Here is a 17,373-nt window from a genome sequence, read left to right as displayed (position 1 = left end):
TTTCATTCCAAAAATGCTTTTTAAACTTAAACAATGAACTATACACAGCGATCATTTCATTCACCACTGAAATGCAACCATGACTGGGGTGAAATATGGCAAATGTTAATAATAACAAGCTCTGTACTAATGGCCAAGACTCTCTACAACATCCCTGGCATTTCAACTGATTGCAGTGCCAGGCAACCAAAGGGGAAGTTCACAGCAACCCAAAACTGCTCTGCAAAATCAGAGGTTGATTAAGGTAATGATTTTCTAATGCACCTTTGAACATGTTATTTCACAATATATATTTCACATTCCACCAGGACAGTATATATGTGTTAGATGTCTTGTTTCCTTAGTCATCCTTATCTCAAATATTCTGCTCTCCTTGTGTTTCTGGCTTTCTCTGACTGTGGTCCTGGGTCACTACAAATCAAGATTTGTTCCCTTGGGTCTGACATATCAGTCTCTGCCTCTTCCAAGAAAGATAGACCATGTTGGGTGGCAGTATTGTGTAATCTACTGCATGCCAGGAATATCTTGCATACAGTTCTTTAGAAGGACGATCTAGTAATATATTCCACCAGGACATATTTTAACGATGATAAATGTTCTTTTAACTGATGCCACAGGTGAGTTACAGATCTTAATTATCTCTGAGTTACAGTATTTTGAGGACATGAAACTGGAGTCATAAACCATTTCTTGAAAGTCTAGGTTCTGTCTCCTGAAATAGTGAAATGCATAACCCTTCAATAATGTGATACAGTAGTTGACATTAAAAAACAATTGTTAACATCTACCACCTGGTACCACAGTTATTTCCCATTTTAACAATAGGGGGAAATATTGGTATCTCAAAAAAACATTTCCAATAATATCTAATCTTAATTTTATATGGTTTAATTTAAATTTTGTCTGACTCTCTTATCCAAGAGCCAACTTTCACCAATCACACCATTTTAAGATGGATTTTCTGAACCCGCTTTTCTAAAATGCAAGAATTGCCATGACTTGATATTTGACAATATCACATTGTGATGATATGGGCAGGGGTGGCTCTAGGAATTCCGCCGCCCCAAGCAGACTCATGCCTGCGGGAGGTCCGCTGGAGCTGCCTGCTGCCCTCCCGGCAAAATGCTGCCCCCAGCGCGCACTTGGCGCGCTGGGGTCTGGAGCCGTCCCTGGATATGGGGTACTTTGTCACCACATCTGACATACAGAGGTTATGAAGAATCATCTGAATAGTCACAGAATGGTGGGATTTTTTATTTTGAGAAGCCAGGTGTGTGGAATGTGATTTTGAGAGGTCCTGTTACACAGAATGACATTTATGTGTCATCTGTGCTGAAATGAGGGAAAAAGAGCACCAGTAGGAGAAAACACTCATGAATTTTAGTCGGTTCTGTATTTTTTTTGGAAAGGTAATATATTGTCTAGATCTCCTGAGAACAACATAAATAACTGATCTTTTCAGTTGGATATATGCACCTGTCTAATGCATGTGCTCTTTTCAGTGGCGGACTGGAAGACCTTGTAGCCAGGAATCTTAAGACTGCTGTTTCTTTGATGGCCACTACAATACATTTGACTGTCCAGGTCATCTTTTAATGTCAACTAGATTTTAAAAAGTCACCCATCATTACAGTAGTTTCTCACAGAGGTTTAAAGAAAGCTTGTTTGCTAAACAGATACCTTGAAAACACATTTTCCTCTGAGAGTGTTAGGAAGCTGACAATTTGGCTGCAGGCATAGTTCACTGTTTAGATTCTCCATCTGTTTTAGGGTTTACTATAGTCTCATTTGCTGTAGTGTCTAAGTGCTTTCAGGGTAAAAAGATTGGCATAGGGAGGTCCCTAATGGATTTCATGGTCCTCTGTAGTCATAAGGTGGTATTTTTTTAAATTAATATCATTCCAATTATAGCAGGAATGCATTGTCATAGAGATAGTTCTTGCAGCATGTCTGAAAGGTGGTCAGATTCTGGATTAATCTAATGTCCTCTAGAGTTTTTACAATAACCAAATTCACTTCATGTCCAACTCTGCCAGCTGGAAGAACCCTTTGCAGCTGCTCTTTGTAGATAATTCTAATTATCTTATCTAACTGGGTAACCCCTGCCTCTGGAACGCCTCAAGCATCATTCGCAAGTCATAGGCACACACAGATTTAGTCTCATCTCACCCACACAACGCTGAGATTACCACGTGTAGCACACGTGCAGCACTTTGAAACTCTAGCCCTAAAAAGCTGGCAGCTCTGGCTGTGTTTGCATAATAGAACTGTCAAGCAAGTTACAGGCATCATCTTACTAATGCATTTGAGAGATAATTCCATTGTGTGATTGTAACATTTTGTCTCTCGCTCAATCTCACTCGAGGTAAAAAGTTCTCAGAGCCATAGTTGTCAGATAACATTTATTCCTCTGACAGATGTTTCCAAGCACTTGCAGGTCAGCCCTAGTTTTTTAGGTCCATAGTGGTATCTTGCTGTGATATGGACAGTAATGAATGGAATTTATATAACCAGCCTGCTTCTTAGGGTTGTAGATTATTACTCTTCTGTAATGCAATATAAATACATATGCCCACCACTGTGAAACTGTTTGCAGGGGCTCTTTTAGGGTTAATTAATGCCATTTCTTCTCCAGAATGCAATTATTTAAACGGGCTCTCATACCATAGTGACGCTTGCAGTATAAGAATCTGCATAGAACACAGCACTGTGGACTGACCTTTACTGTTTGGGATGCAATGAGTATACACTGCATAATATAAAAACCTGGGTATTTGCTGCGCATGTACACCTTTACCCAGCAGTATCTACAATATATATTTACAATGGGAGATAATGCAGTAAATGTGATTTCTAGAGTGGTTAATAAAAAGTGTATAGAAAAGATCTTTCACTATTAAATTCTGTAATGTCTTAGAGTCATTTAGACTAATTTCTGAATAGCCCTTGCCCCACCATTTTCCATTCCATTTTGGGGGTTATATTATATTTTCCTGATATTGGCACATTGGGAGCTCAGATTGAGACTGAGAAGTTCTTATTTCATTCACTACATGGCAATGGCAGACACTGTAAGTATTATGGTAGTACCTAGTTGCTCCAGCCACTATCATGGCCTCAGTGTGCTAAGTACTGGACATACACATAATAAGAGTCAATCTCTGTACTGAAGAGCTTTCAATGTAACTAGGCAAAGGGTGAGAGAAAGGAAGCATTATTTCCCTCAAACTGCAGATGGGAACTGAGGCATGGAGAAGTTACGGGTAACATTTTCAAACGTCTTAGTCCTGTTTTCAGAAGCATCTTCAGCCACTTAAACATTTTGAAAATGTTTCCCTAAGTGACTTGCCTAAGTTCACACAGGAAGTCTGTGGCAGAGCTGGGAATCTGAACCTAGTTCTCCTTAATGCTAGTCCTGTGTCAACTAAAAGACCACTCTTCCTTGCTCAGATGCACTAGCCACTTCATTATAATTAAAACACTAATAGAAAGGGTAGTTATTAACTCTTCTGCATTGCTGGATGCACAGCAGTAATTACAGTGTCCTTAGTACTCCAGTGTCATTTTCTAACAGTCCAACATGTCAGGTATGGTTGCAAGTAGCTCTTTCTCACACCCTTCATTAACATTTAAAAAAAAACAAAAACCCAACAACAACACAACAGCCAGATACCAACATGAACTGCTGTAACCCTGCAGCAATCCATCAAAAAGCTTTCCAAGTGTTTTGATTAAACCTAGTAAAGGAACCTGTTCTGCTACTCTGGCTCAACAGGCACCATAATAAAATTGTTCAGAAAAACAAACTTTCAGCAATCAATTGCACGGGTCTCCCAACAGGTCAGCACTAGCCTGCTAAGGCTGGATTTTATTGCTGACCTTGCTAATGGGAGAGGGAGGTGGCATAGTCTAAGGAGGACACTAAAGTGGTATGTAGGAGGTTAAGAAGGTCATTGTTCTCAGGTTTCCATTGTCAGTTGAGATACAAAAGTCACAAGTTACGATTGGGTTACAGCTCCTGACTATTTAGTCTTGGACATGGACTTGAAGCCACTTCATGTCAGTACAAAGGAAGGAATGTAACATATTATATCTCTAATACAAGGGGAGGGAGAGATTTTTAGGTTGGTATGTGACCTTCACCGCTGGCCCATGCAGGTGCCACTCAGGGGCCCTCCCCATTCAGCCCTTGATACTGATACTAGATTAAAAAGAAAGAATGAAAAAAGTCGTTGTTTAGAAGGTTCTTCTTTGTTTTTTTCCTTTATCTCCATGAACAATTTGTCTTTTGATTTGCTTGGGTTTGTGGGTTGGGAGACTGTTTTCTTTTCAAGGACTTACTCTTGTACGATATATTATTTTTTTACTTTGCTGAATAACATTTAACTCAGTGAAAGAGGAATTGTCTATGAGCTATTCTGGAGGCATTTTTAAAATTTATTTTAACATACCAACTTATCACACCACATTTTTGGCATTGTAAAACTGGGGCTGTTTTATTGATATTGTGCCTTCAGTGTGTGTGCTAAGCAAATATGATGAAGGAAAACAGAAGCACACAAACACAGGAGTCACTGATGACATAGGTTAATTGTGATACATGTCTGTAACCTAACACTAGATCTTAGGGGAGATATGAAATTGAGCAGGGTCTTCTCCACTCTATATCTGGTACCATTTTTCAGTATCATTTTTATTATATCTCTATGGGTTCTGCTTATTCCCAATTGATCAGCAAGTCCAGACTGATTCTGCATACCATACAGAATTTACTGGCTTCAGAGTTCTGCACACTTGACATTGTTAAAAATTAGTTAGCATATGTGCACCACTGCCCTCTACTGGATGGAATCAGAACTGCTCAACTGTGTGTCATAAACCATATCTACCAACAACTACTGGAAATTCTCCTTTAGCACTCCCCCGAGCCCCTGTCAGTTTGATAGAGACTGGCTGTTAAAGCACTGGGATCTGAGTTCTGTTATTACAAAGGCTATGACTACATTTTGAGCTTGACATGTGATTCTCAGCTTGAGTAGACATAATTGTGCTAGCTCTGATTGAGGTAGCAGCTAAAAATATAAGTGTGGCCATGGTAACACTGGCAGCAGTGAGTGGTGGCACAGGCTAGTTGCCCTCGGTACAGCATCCAGATGGGTCTGATCTCAGGTTGGCTAGCCTGTGCCACCACTCACTGCTGTCCCGGGTGCCTTGGCTACACAACTATTTTTAGCATGGTAACTCAAGGAGAGCTAGTGTGAGTATGTCTACACAAGCTGGAAATCAAATTCCAAGTGTAGACATAACTGAAGAGGCTTGGAGTAGTTGAGGTGTATAACATAATGATGACCATAAAATCCCTGATAGACAAGCAGTTTGGGTCAGATCCCTTCTAAAGATTTTAGTCAATTCAAAGGAGGACCCCTTTGAAGAGTACTGGCATGTCCATCCTCAGAGCTTGTTTTGAAGTGTTCCTCTTCTAAATGTTTGCCAAAGTTGTTATATACAGTAGAAAAGGGATTGGTTCCCTTCTAAAAATATCCTGGAATTCTCCACCATAGAGCAGGATGTGGTCAGCCCCTGATGTTCCCCACCCTCATACACACACCTTACTATACCAGCATATTTAAGACCCAAAGCAATCACATTTGGTTTTGCTTTATATCCAGTGAATTAAAACACTGAGCCTAGTAAGCAATGAGTTTTGCATTAATGATCTCATTATAGTCTGGGCTAGTCCTGCATTTATGTTTGTTTACTTTAAATGTTGTATGTTCAGAATTCAGTTTTGGTTTTAATATTCATCTTCCTCTTCTTTCCCTCTTAGAAGTTTGTTTATTGCTTTGGTTTATTTACAGTGCCTGTGTTTTTAAATTGATAATTTATCACACAGGTATATGAAATACATTTCAGGGATGACACAGAACATATTCTATTGTTTGCTCATTTTTAACCCTACTCTCTCACTTAGTAGATTTCTACCACATCAAATTATCATTAAATTAGAAAATCTTTACAATGAAGATTTAATGCTCAAGTAAAATCCTAAACTCCCAATTCCAGGTGATGACCCATGGGGGCAATAAATGAGCAGATGCAGTAGTTACTTGAGAGGATATCACTGTCAAGGACATGGCTATTGAAAGATTCAACCAAGGCGGACTTAAAGGAAAACTCTCGTTCTTCTGCAGCAAACCAGGTTAAAAAGTGAGAGAGACTAATTATTTTATGGTAGTGTTGTGTAAATAGACAGCAAGTTTCGATTTGCGAAGGTCCTGCCTTTACCAACAATCATAAGCTGGTAAGATGTAGTTTGTACAAAAATGTAGATTCCAAACTGCCCCAAAGTTTGAGGCTGGTAATCAGGGCCAGCTATTTGGTGTTTGTTGTCTTTTTATTGCATAGAATAAAATATTTATGTAGCCCCTTTCATACCGAAGGTATCTTTAGTAGTTGCCTCAGGGGTCCCAACAGCCACCACCCCAGTTAGTGAAGCCTCATAGTGGAGTTCTAACAGAAGTGGTGTTTGCCAATGTATACACTGGATCATAGGCAGATCAGCTAAGTCACAGCCCAGGATGTTAACTCCAAGTATAGACCATAATCAACATTCTGATTATTGTCATGATATTATCTATACTGTAGTAATGTCTAGACTTCCCACTGAGGTCCTGGGCTCCTTGTGCTGGCGACTGTACACATGTGTAGTAGAGACCGCTCCGGCACCCACGCACTTACAGTCTTGATTAACGACAACACCCAGCAGGTGAATGAAACAAAGAGGTGGGAGGGGAAGAGAGGATGAGGTAACAGTAACATGAGCATGTTTTGCACAGACTAGCTATGTACACAGCTTAGCTCATCAGCTGCCTAGCTGGTATCATCTTCACTGGACATCTTCACTGACTCCTCAGGGCACATCTTGCTGCTCCAATATTTAAAACCACCCTCCTGTTCAATGCAGTTCATTGTTTAATGTTCTGTTTATGTATTTAATGTTCATAAAATCTTTTATATGAATGATTTGTACTGTGTAAGAGCTATATATCTGTAGTGCAGCATTACTAGTAGAAGTATGTGTGGTTGAATGTTAATAGTAGGACTGTGGTGCAGTGACTATGGGCAAATGAAGCAGCAGCTGAGTGTTCACCAATAGTTTCTACACCACCTTGGATACGAGGATTTGCTTTTATAGGAAGAAACTATGTGGGTCAAGATAACATAATCATTCCCATCTCCCTTTTCAGAAAGTGCCATGAGATGTTTGCCTTCCACCTGGCCTGCTACTAGAGATGCAAAAATGAGGTCTTGGTTTATACTCTTGGCCAAAGGAGGGAGCCTTTAAATTGTAGCATCTTCATAGTATAGCACTGTAATGTTGACATTGGGAACATTCTGGTGTGAAGTCACAACCTTTTGGCGGATAGATGCAAGAGTGCTAACTCCTTGACCTATGCTGCCCAAACCCTTCCTGATGTGAGCTGTGACCTAGACAAGCTCTCACTCTCTGTCCCCATTGTACAATGAAAGGGTGCTGCACTACTTCTGAACTTTCTTGATCCTTATATTATTCACTATAGGTATGTCTACATTTACAGAAGTGTGTAGAGTACAGACACTGCATGCCCAGTGAAACACTGCTTAGGCAAGTAAAGCACAGACACCCCAGAACCCTAGAGTATATACCCTACATGGCTGTCTACATGCCAAAGTAGTGCCTCTCCTGTCAAAACTGCTACTTTTAGCACTGTATTATAGCCTTTCCCCCTCCAGAGCCTTTCCATGCCGCATGTAGCTACCCACCGCAGTGTGGACACAGCCTGCTTTTCACTGCAATGTATAGCTACACCTAGCCTACACACTGTCAGAAGTGTAGACAAGGTTGATGCATAGTTTTACACCTCTACCCCAATATAACACAACCCGATATAAAACAGGTTGCATATAGTGCGGTAACCCCAGGGCTCTGGCAGCGGGGCTTGAGCGCTGCTTTAAAGGGCCCGTGGCTCTGGTTGCTGCGGTGAGCCCCGGGCCCTTTAAATCACTGCTGGAGCCCTGCCAGCTGCTGCTGCTACCCCCGGGGCTCCGGCAGTGGGGCTCGGGTGGTGATTTAAAGGGCCTGGGGCTCCCTGCAGCAGCCGGAGCCATGGGCCCTTTAAAGCACCACTGGAGCCCTGCTGCCGCTACCCTGGAGCAGTGATTTAAAGGGTCTGGGCTCCCCGCAGCTAGGGTGACCAGACATCATGTGTGAAAAATTGGGACGGGGGTGGGGGGGCAATAGGAGCCTATATAAGAAAAGGTCCTAAAAATTGGGACTGTCCCTATAAAAACGGGACATCTGGTCACCCTACCCGCAGCAGCCGGAACGTGGGGCTCTTTAAATCACCACTGGAGCCCTGCTGCCACTATCCTGGAGCTGCCACAGCGGGGCTTGGCAAGTGCTCGGTGCTCTGTGGGGAGCCCTGGACCCTTTAAATCACTGTCAGAGCCCTGCCGCCACTACCCTGGGGCTCTGGCAGCGGGGCTCGGATGGCAATTTAAAGGGTCTGGGGCTCCCTGCGGCCAGAGCCCCAGGCTCTTTAAATCACCGCTGGAGCCCTGCCACCGCTACCCCAATATAATGGGGTTTCACCTATAACGCAGTAGGGATTTTTGGCTCCTGAGGACTGTGTTATATCGGGGTAGAGGTGTATTTGCACACACAAGGATTAGCATGTAAACTGACGCAGTACTTCTCAACAATTTTATATATACTAAACTAGATATGGTAGCGTATGGGGACTTGGGGTAAGGAGACCTTGATGCAGTTTTCAAATGCCACTGACTAGCTGTGTGACCTTAAGCAAAATGCTATGCCTCCGTTTCTTCATCTAAAAAAATAACTTTACCCACTTTTACCTAACTAGGTTGAAGTATTATAATTAATAATATTAGGTAAATTATTAGTGCAAGAGGATTGATTTAATGAGTAGAATAACATTATTGTCACTATATATCTCCTATCTGTACAAAGACAATCCTGTTTCTTAAACTTACACAGATAAAACAGGAGTAAACGTTTCCCACCCACCCACACAGTCAGACATGTACCAAGCTTAGCTAGGCCGTTCCAGACTTGTGAAACTAGATGGATGAAATCCACTTTGCTCATTACTTTTATTGGCCCCTATAGTCATCTCATTCTTCCTGGCGCTGTAAAAAAAGCCTACGTCCTTAGGTTAGTGATAATGGCAATGATGTATTTTTATATAGCCCTATAAAACTGTACTCAAACCATGTTTCTTATCTGTGCTGGGTTTAGAGTCATAACAATTCTTTGCATTTCTACACTAGTTTCCTATTTGGAAATATGAATGAATAGGGCCAGCCTTACGGGAGGGTGACCACTCAGGGCACCATGGTTGGTCGGGGCACAAGGGTTAAGCGGCAAGGAGAAGGGCAGGCCTGGGGTGTGAGGCTGCGGGAGGGAAATTGGTGCAATGGGGGGGGGAGGCAGCAATGTGGGGGAGGAGCCCGGGGAGGGAGTGGGGGGTTGAGGGGATGGCTGGGGAGTTGGGGGAGGCAGCATGGACCAGGAGTGATGAGGGGATGGATGAGGAGCCAGCAAGGGGCCAGGTGTGATGTAGGGCTGCAGTGGGGGCCAGAGGAGACAGTGGGGGCCCGGGGTGCCATTTTCTCTAAGGCTGGCCTTGTGAATGAATGAAGCCTCACAAACACTATTGTGACCTAGGGAAGTAGTATTACCATTCTGCAGATGGGAAAACTGTATCACAGCAAGCAGAAGTGTCTTGCCAAAAGCACACATGAATTGTGTTGCACAGCAGAACAGAACCTCATAGTCCTGTCTCCCATTACTGTATTGCAAGATCCTGCTCCCGAATGTAATCTTTAAGTGAAATGACAGAAATAAAAACTTATGTTGGCTTTCACCTCTGGCAACCTTTAAGGTCTGACATAGGTCATCAGAAAAATGAGTCTGGGGTCACCCTATAGTCTTCAGTGGACATGAGGCCACATCATTAGTACACTATAAATTTTAGCTTGAGAGTTAGATGTTCTGGATTGGCTGAGTGGAAGTGTGAAACTCTACCACATAAAGCTTAACCTAGAACTGTTTTCAAAATTGGCTTAACCAACATTGTTTCAACTCTTTAACCTAGAAAGGTCCTATCTATGGTACAAATGCACCTATGTTTGGGGACCCAGTGAAGTAAGTCTCTTGACATGGCTGAATTTAGACTGTACATGGGACATGAGTTAAATCTTTTAGATAATGGCATTACTGTATCAATAGAACCTCTCTGCAAACCAATATACTTGTGCTTCAGAACCTATGGACTTATGGTATGACTGATGTAGTATCCCAAGATTCTTTTCACTCTTCTCGCACTTTAGTTCATTTTTATGAACTTTTTAGACATGATTTTTCTCCATAAATGCACATACCAAATCTCCTTGTTTTACTTTCTGGCTTGAAAGCACTGAGAACACTCACACTGCCTGCCCTTAACTTACTAGTGTTGTGCAGCGAATGATGGGATGGTTTAAGAAGAAGCAATGTTCTCACTACATCTAAGCCATTTTATAGGGAAATTCAGCATTGAGTTAATTGTGGCAAGATGTGCTGAATGTTTCTGCAATCCAGGCTGTGGGAGGTCTTCAGCCCAGCAATATATATCAACTCACACGGTGGTTCTGAATTCACAATAGCCACTCCAGAATGCATTTTTCTGTGGTACTGTAGATATTGGGAGCATCAGTTATACCAGGCCGCTCATAGGATCTCAGGTGAGTCATATATACACCTGCAGTTCATGTTGCAAAATCTTTTTTTAACATAATTACTTAAAATATCACAAGATAGGGGTTTCCCTGTGATTTCCAGCTTGATTGAAAAGGTTTCAGGTCTGAACCTGTAGAGAGTCTCCTTTCACTTTTTAATGCAAAACAGTGGGCAATATTCCCTTTATTTTCTACTGCAAAACGATCTGCTCATCAGGAATTAGTAAACTACACAGAAAACAAGCCTAGAAAAGGTCAAAACCTAAACACTGGGATCAACACAGAGAAACATTGAGAAAGTTTGGTTCAAGATCAGAACTGTGAAGGTCCGGCCCATCTGTATTATTATATCTGTAGGAATGGATATTGTCAATCGTATTAATATTAATTTCTGCTGCCTCGGAAGAATCTGTTGTGCATTCCAGCTAACATTGTACTTGGGGTCTTGGGTAAAAGGGCACTCAAGCTCACTCTTGCTCTGAGAAGGCAGCAGTCTACGAAAAGGAGCAAGACATCCTGTTTCTGTTTATAAAAAAACAGCAGCATCATGAACCTTTCCTCATTCATGTGTCTTTACTTTTGTGGGAATTTAAAGCATCCTCTCAGGGTTCTGGCTTACAACATCAAAAGGACCTTAGAACAGGCTTCTTTGATGTTAATTTTTCTGCTGATGCTGTCTGTGGTCAGGTAATACCACATGATTAATGTGAAATGGCCTGACTCCTGCTTATTTTATCATGTTCATTGGCAAGGCATCAGGAGCTGTGTATCAGTGGGATCTGGGATCCAGTCAGCTAAGAATTTCCTCTGTATTATAAAAGTAGATTTTAGCTTCCCAGAATCAAAACATATGTAGTTCCCTTGTGGATAAAATGCTTTATATATTAGAATGACCTCACTTGTATATTGCAAAACAGTTTTAACTTAATATTAAAGAAAGGGAGTGTGATTTAGTCATTAAATTAGTACGACGGGGCAGCAGGACTCTTCTGGGTAATGGATAGAGCACTCACCTAGGATTCAGAAGATCTGGGGTCTGTTCTCAGTTCTTCTATTGGCATACGGGGTGCACTCATGCAAGTCACTTTACCTCTGGGTGCCTCTGTAAAATGGGAATCATGATACTGATGGCCTTGCTAAAGGTCCTTGAGATCTACTGTTGAAAAATGTTATATAAGACCTAGGTGGGATTATAATTCTTGACACTGCCACAGACCACCTCTATGTTCAGTTTACCATCTATAAAGTGAGCATGGGAACACTGATCCATCCCTGACGCTTGTTGGGGTGCTTCATTCTGCACAGTGTTTGAAGATCCTCAGATAGAAGGAGTTATATGAGCAGAGTGTTTTATTAGTAAAGCGTGAACATGAGCAAACTATTTTGGAGTAAGAGACTCGAACCTTCACCCATACTTTGAAACCAGTATGAGCTAAACCTTATTGTAAGTTCAAAAACGTTTGGTTGACTTCTTTTCCCCTGTATATTTCATTCTCACAAGGCTCCACGTTTCTAGCTTTTGGCTGGGATTGGAGGCAGAAATGACAAAATAGCACAAGAGAGGCTGTTCTTGGTTTATTTCCAGTCCATCCAGAAGCTGAAATTTCTGAAAATCCCACAAAACAGCTTTTTTTACACATGGGTTTTTTTTTTTTAGCCCAATGTTGCAAACTCATGAATCTGAGATTGTTTGGCTAACATTGCCACAGACAACCAAACCCAGCCTGCACTGTGCACCTTTAGAGATTCACTCATAACTAGCTTTAGCATCCAAGATGGCGTGTGAACTGCTACAAGGCATATAAGGGCTGTTTTGTTTGGGTACACATCATTGCCTTATTAATATTTATCTCAGTAATCTTGTGCTGTATAAAACTACATTCAATTCACACACTGTATGAAAATATTATTACTATGGTAGTGCCCTGTGGTCCTGATAGGGATGTGCAAGGTGCTTTACAAACACAGAGGTTGACACAGTTGTTATTCTGAAGTGCAGTGGGTTGATAACATTGGCCCAACTCTGCTCCCATTGAAATCAATATCAAAACTCCCATTAACTGGGATGGGAGTAGAGGTAGGCCAGTCCCAATGTAATGCTTCTCAAAAGCCCATTCTCATACTACAGCATACATTGCAAATCCAGCTATGCAGGATCTTCACTAGAAAAAATCCATACACTATAAATGTCCTGAATATTTCCCTCAATATATGCACAAGAGAATTAATTAGTGGCTGCGACACAAAAGTTGAACTGAAACTTAGGAACGTGGTCAGTTGGTATTACTAGTGTTTCCTTGTATAAGAAAAAAGAGAAAATGCTTTCCTGCCCCCTTGTGGTGAAATCTTCAAAATGTCTCTGTTAAAATGTTATGGTCATTCAAATGACTAAAAATGGCACCTTCTTTCTCAACAGATCTGCAACTTGTGTATATGGCAAATTTCATCCACTTTAATAATAAAATGATGATTTCATCATATCTTAGCACTGTCGATTCAAGTCAGCTGAGGGAGCATGATCTGGATTCTGTTCTGGTTCATGTATTACAAGCAGCATGGTTAACAATTCTAACTGCAGAATCTTTATTTCTGATGATTATGCATGGGTCATAGAATAGCCAGGTTAACTCTCTCATCACAGGTTGAGTTTGCAGGGCTTTAAATCCTTTCACTAAAAAAATTAGCAAATGGCCCCTGGAGTTGTAAAGAGATAATGTGATGCCATTTTTATAGGGTTGCTCTCCAGAATAGAACAATGCCCTAAATATGAATGAGAGATAAATGACTAAGCACTAGTTATAACACAATGACTGAATTCCAGGAATGTGATCTAATGCACTTTATCGTGGAAATAAATCATCTTGGCAAATATTTTTTTTATAATGATGACCTGATATGCTGCCAGCTAAGAACACTGTAATGCAAATCTGTTAAATAGAAGAAGGTAGAATAAACATTACCTACTAATTCTATCAAACATACATCTGGGGCCCTATCCTGCTATTGGCTATATATCAGTTCTTCTTCGAGTGATTGCTCCTATGCATTCCAGTTAGGTGTGCGCGCGCCGCGTGCACGGCTCGTTGGAAGATTTTTACCCTAGCAACACTCGGCGGGTCGGCTGGCGCCCCCTGGAGTGACGCCGCGATAGCGCTGGATATATACCCCAGCTGACCCGTCCGCTCCTCAGTTCCTTCTTACCACCTGTGACGGTCGTTGGAACGGTGGAGTGCTCCTTTGACCTCCACAGCCCTAGCTTCTCTCTGATTTCATCTTTGTAGTTATTGTATATAGTTCTTAAAAATAGTTAGATTAGTTCATTAGTTAGTTAGTTAGTTAGGGGAAATCGGGGGGCCTAGCCCTTCTTTTCCCGAACCGGTGCGGGCTCATGCCCAAGGCACCGGGATTTAAGCCCTGCTCGGCCTGTCAGCGGCCCATGCTGATTGGAGACCCTCACACCTCCTGCCTGCGGTGCTTAGGAGAGTCTCATTGTGCAGATAAGTGCCCTATTTGCAAGTCTTTTAAGCTGAGGACAAAGAAAGAGCGAGACTTTCGTTTAAAGCAGCTCTTGATGGAGTCGGCACTTAGCCCTGCGGTGCCGACATCAGCCGCTCCACAGTCCTCTTCAGTACGGAGCGCCCCAGTGGTTCCTGGCCGGTCCGGTACCGAGACTATGAAAAAACAGCAACCGGCACCGACGTCCCGGCACCATTCCCTCTCTCCTGCGAGGAAGCGTAAGCCAGCGCAGACGGCCTCCAAGGCATCTGCACCAGGACTGCTTGCCCAAGCACCGGCTCCGACACCTCCGGCACCGGCACCGACTCCGCCGGCGCCCAAACCATGCGCTGTACTGTCGACTCCGGCACCGCAAGAGCCGTTGAGTCCGGTACCGCCTTGCTTCCCGGTGTAAACCGTGGTCGAACTGCCTCTCCCGTCGACACCTGAAACTTTTTCGACGGCGAGAGAGCTGATAGCGCTCACCGAGCCACCGCGTATCCAGCCCCCGGCACCACCGGTGCGGGCTGTGAAGTCAGTGGGTAAGCCGGCTATCATGCGGCCTCCTTCCCCTGATGGACGAGAGAGACGGTACTCCAGGTCCCGGTCCCGGTCCCAGAGACGCTCTCCTTCACGCCACTCCAGATCTCGGCGCCGGTCACAGTCCTGGTACCGCTCGCCATCGCGGTACCGGTGGCACTCCTGGAGACGATCCCGGTCCCACTCTCCTGACCGGCGGTATCGACGCAGATCCGGATCTCGGTACCGTTCCCGGTACCGTTCATCCCGCAGCCGCTCCCACTGCCGGGAATTGAGATCCCAGTCGACCTCCCGGCACCGGCACGGTCGATGGTCCCGATCTCGCTCCCGGCACCATGACGACCGGTACCGTTCCCCGGTACTGTCCAGGGACAGACCGGCGGCGTCGATGGCGCAGTCCCACAGTCTCTCTGCCCCGCGATTTACCCCCCTCATCGATGCTACCTGCGCTTCGTCGTCAACAGCATGCACTACCAGTTTACGGTGCTCCCCTTCGGCCTCTCCACGGCACCAAGGGTCTTCACCAAGTGCATGGCAGTGGTTGCCGTGGCTCTTCGCCGTCGTCGCATACATGTTTACCCATATCTCGACGACTGGCTGGTCCGCGGTTCATCCCGCCAACTTGTGATGAGTCAAATGGCCGAGATCCTAGGCCTGTTTCAACAGCTGGGCCTTATGATCAACGCCGAGAAGTCTACCTTAGCTCCAACACAAAGGGTGGAGTTTATCGGTGCGGTCCTGGATTCCAATTTAGCCAGGGCCTGCCTCCCTCGACCTTGGCACCAGACTTTGGCTTCCCTTGTCCGAGACCTACAGTCCTTTCCGACAACAATGGTGCGGTCCTGCCTCCGCCTCCTGGGCCACATGGCGGCATGCACATTCGTGACCATGTACGCGAGGCTGCGTCTTCGCTCTTTTCAAACTTGGCTGGTGTCAGTGTACCACCCGCACCGCGACTCCATAGATATGGTGGTCACAGTCCCAAGATCAACCTTCAAACCGCTCAACTGGTGGCTGAACCCAGAGGTAGTGTGTGCCGGAGTTCCATTCCGCCCACCCCACCCCTCTGTCACACTGACCACGGATGCCTCCGCATTGGGGTGGGGTGCGCACCTCGACAACCTGCACACCCAGGGTCTCTGGTCGCCCCAAGAGCTCTCCCTACATATCAATGTCAGGGAGCTGCGGGCAATTCGCTTGGCATGTCAAACCTTCCACGCCCATCTCCAAGGGCGCTGCGTGGCCGTTTTCACGGACAACACGACGGCGATGTTTTACGTCAACAGACAGGGAGGGGCTCGTTCCTCCCTGCTTTGCACAGAAGCGATGCACCTTTGGGACTTCTGTATAACCCACTCTATTCACCTGGTAGCATCGTTTCTTCCAGGAGTGCAGAACACGCTGGCCGACCATCTCAGCAGGTCATTCCTCTCCCACGAGTGGTCGATTCGCCCAGATGTTATCCACACAGTTTTCCAGAGGTGGGGAGTTCCCCAAATAGACCTGTTTGCCTCCAAAGAGAACAGGAAATGTCACCAGTTCTGCTCTTACCAGGGTCGCTCCCAGGGCTCCCTATCGGACGCATTCCTCCGCTCCTGGACAGGTCACCTGCTATATGCCTTCCCTCCGTTTCCCCTCGTACACCGGGTGCTACTCAAGCTCCGGAGGGACAGGGCCCGCCTCATACTCGTCACTCCGGCCTGACCGAGACAGCACTGGTACACCCTGCTGCTCGAGCTCTCGGTACGGGATCCCATTCCCCTCCCCTTATGGCCGGACCTGATAACACAGGACTTCAGCAGGCTTCGCCACCTGGACCTGCAGTCCCTCCATCTTACAGCTTGGTTCCTACGTGGCTGACACGAGCGGAGCGTGACTGCTCTGCGGCGGTGCAGCAAGTCCTGATGGAAAGCAGGAAGCCTTCCACTTGGTCGACCTACCTCGCGAAATGGAAGCGTTTCGCACTCTGGTGCGATCAGAAGGGTCTCAATCCTTTCGTAGTCCCTATTCCTTCGATCCTGGACTACCTCTGGTCTCTCAAGGAGCAAGGTCTCGCGGTCTCCTCCTTGAAGGTGCACCTGGCGGCCATTTCCGCCTTTCGACCTGGCGTAGGAGAACGGTCCATCTTTTCCAATCAGATGGTTTCCCGCTTCCTTAAGGGACTAGATTGCTTGTACCCGCCGATACGGCATCCTACACCTTCCTGGGATTTGAACTTAGTTCTAGCCAAGCTTATGGGAGCCCCCTTTGAGCCCTTGGCCACATGTTCCCTTCTCTATTTGTCATGGAAAACGGCCTTTCTCATCGCTATAACTTCAGCAAGACGAGTTTCCGAGCTTCACACCCTAACGGCTGGTCCACCGTATACCATCTTCCATGGAGACAAGGTGTAGCTTCGGCCACACCCGGCATTCCTCCCTAAGGTGGTGTCGGCCTTCCATGTGAACCAGGACATTTTCCTCCCGGTTTTTTTCCCGAAGCCGCACGCCTCATGTTGTGAACAGCAGCTTCACAGCCTTGACGTCCGCAGGGCCCTTGCGTTTTACATAGAGCGAA

General features: G+C 44.7%; 1 protein-coding gene across 16 annotated transcripts in view; it reads left to right on the top strand.

The window, feature by feature from the left end:
• GLI2 (GLI family zinc finger 2) overlaps positions 1 to 17,373 on the top strand; it is a 396,028-nt gene that overhangs the window by 86,994 nt on the left and 291,661 nt on the right. The window contains exon 5 of one of the 16 annotated variants that reach the window (XM_039494637.1): positions 6,064 to 6,207. The exons of the other annotated variants lie outside the window; for them this stretch is intronic. The gene's annotated coding sequence lies outside the window, so the exon portion shown is untranslated. The remainder of the gene's footprint in view (positions 1 to 6,063; positions 6,208 to 17,373) is intronic. 16 annotated transcript variants of the gene reach the window in all.

Source organism: Mauremys reevesii, linkage group 11 (assembly GCF_016161935.1).
Source record: "Mauremys reevesii isolate NIE-2019 linkage group 11, ASM1616193v1, whole genome shotgun sequence".
In the NCBI taxonomy this organism is placed as follows: domain Eukaryota; kingdom Metazoa; phylum Chordata; order Testudines; family Geoemydidae; genus Mauremys; species Mauremys reevesii.
The sequence above is the reverse complement of the archived record's forward strand: the minus strand, read 5'-3'. Positions and strand labels throughout refer to the sequence as shown.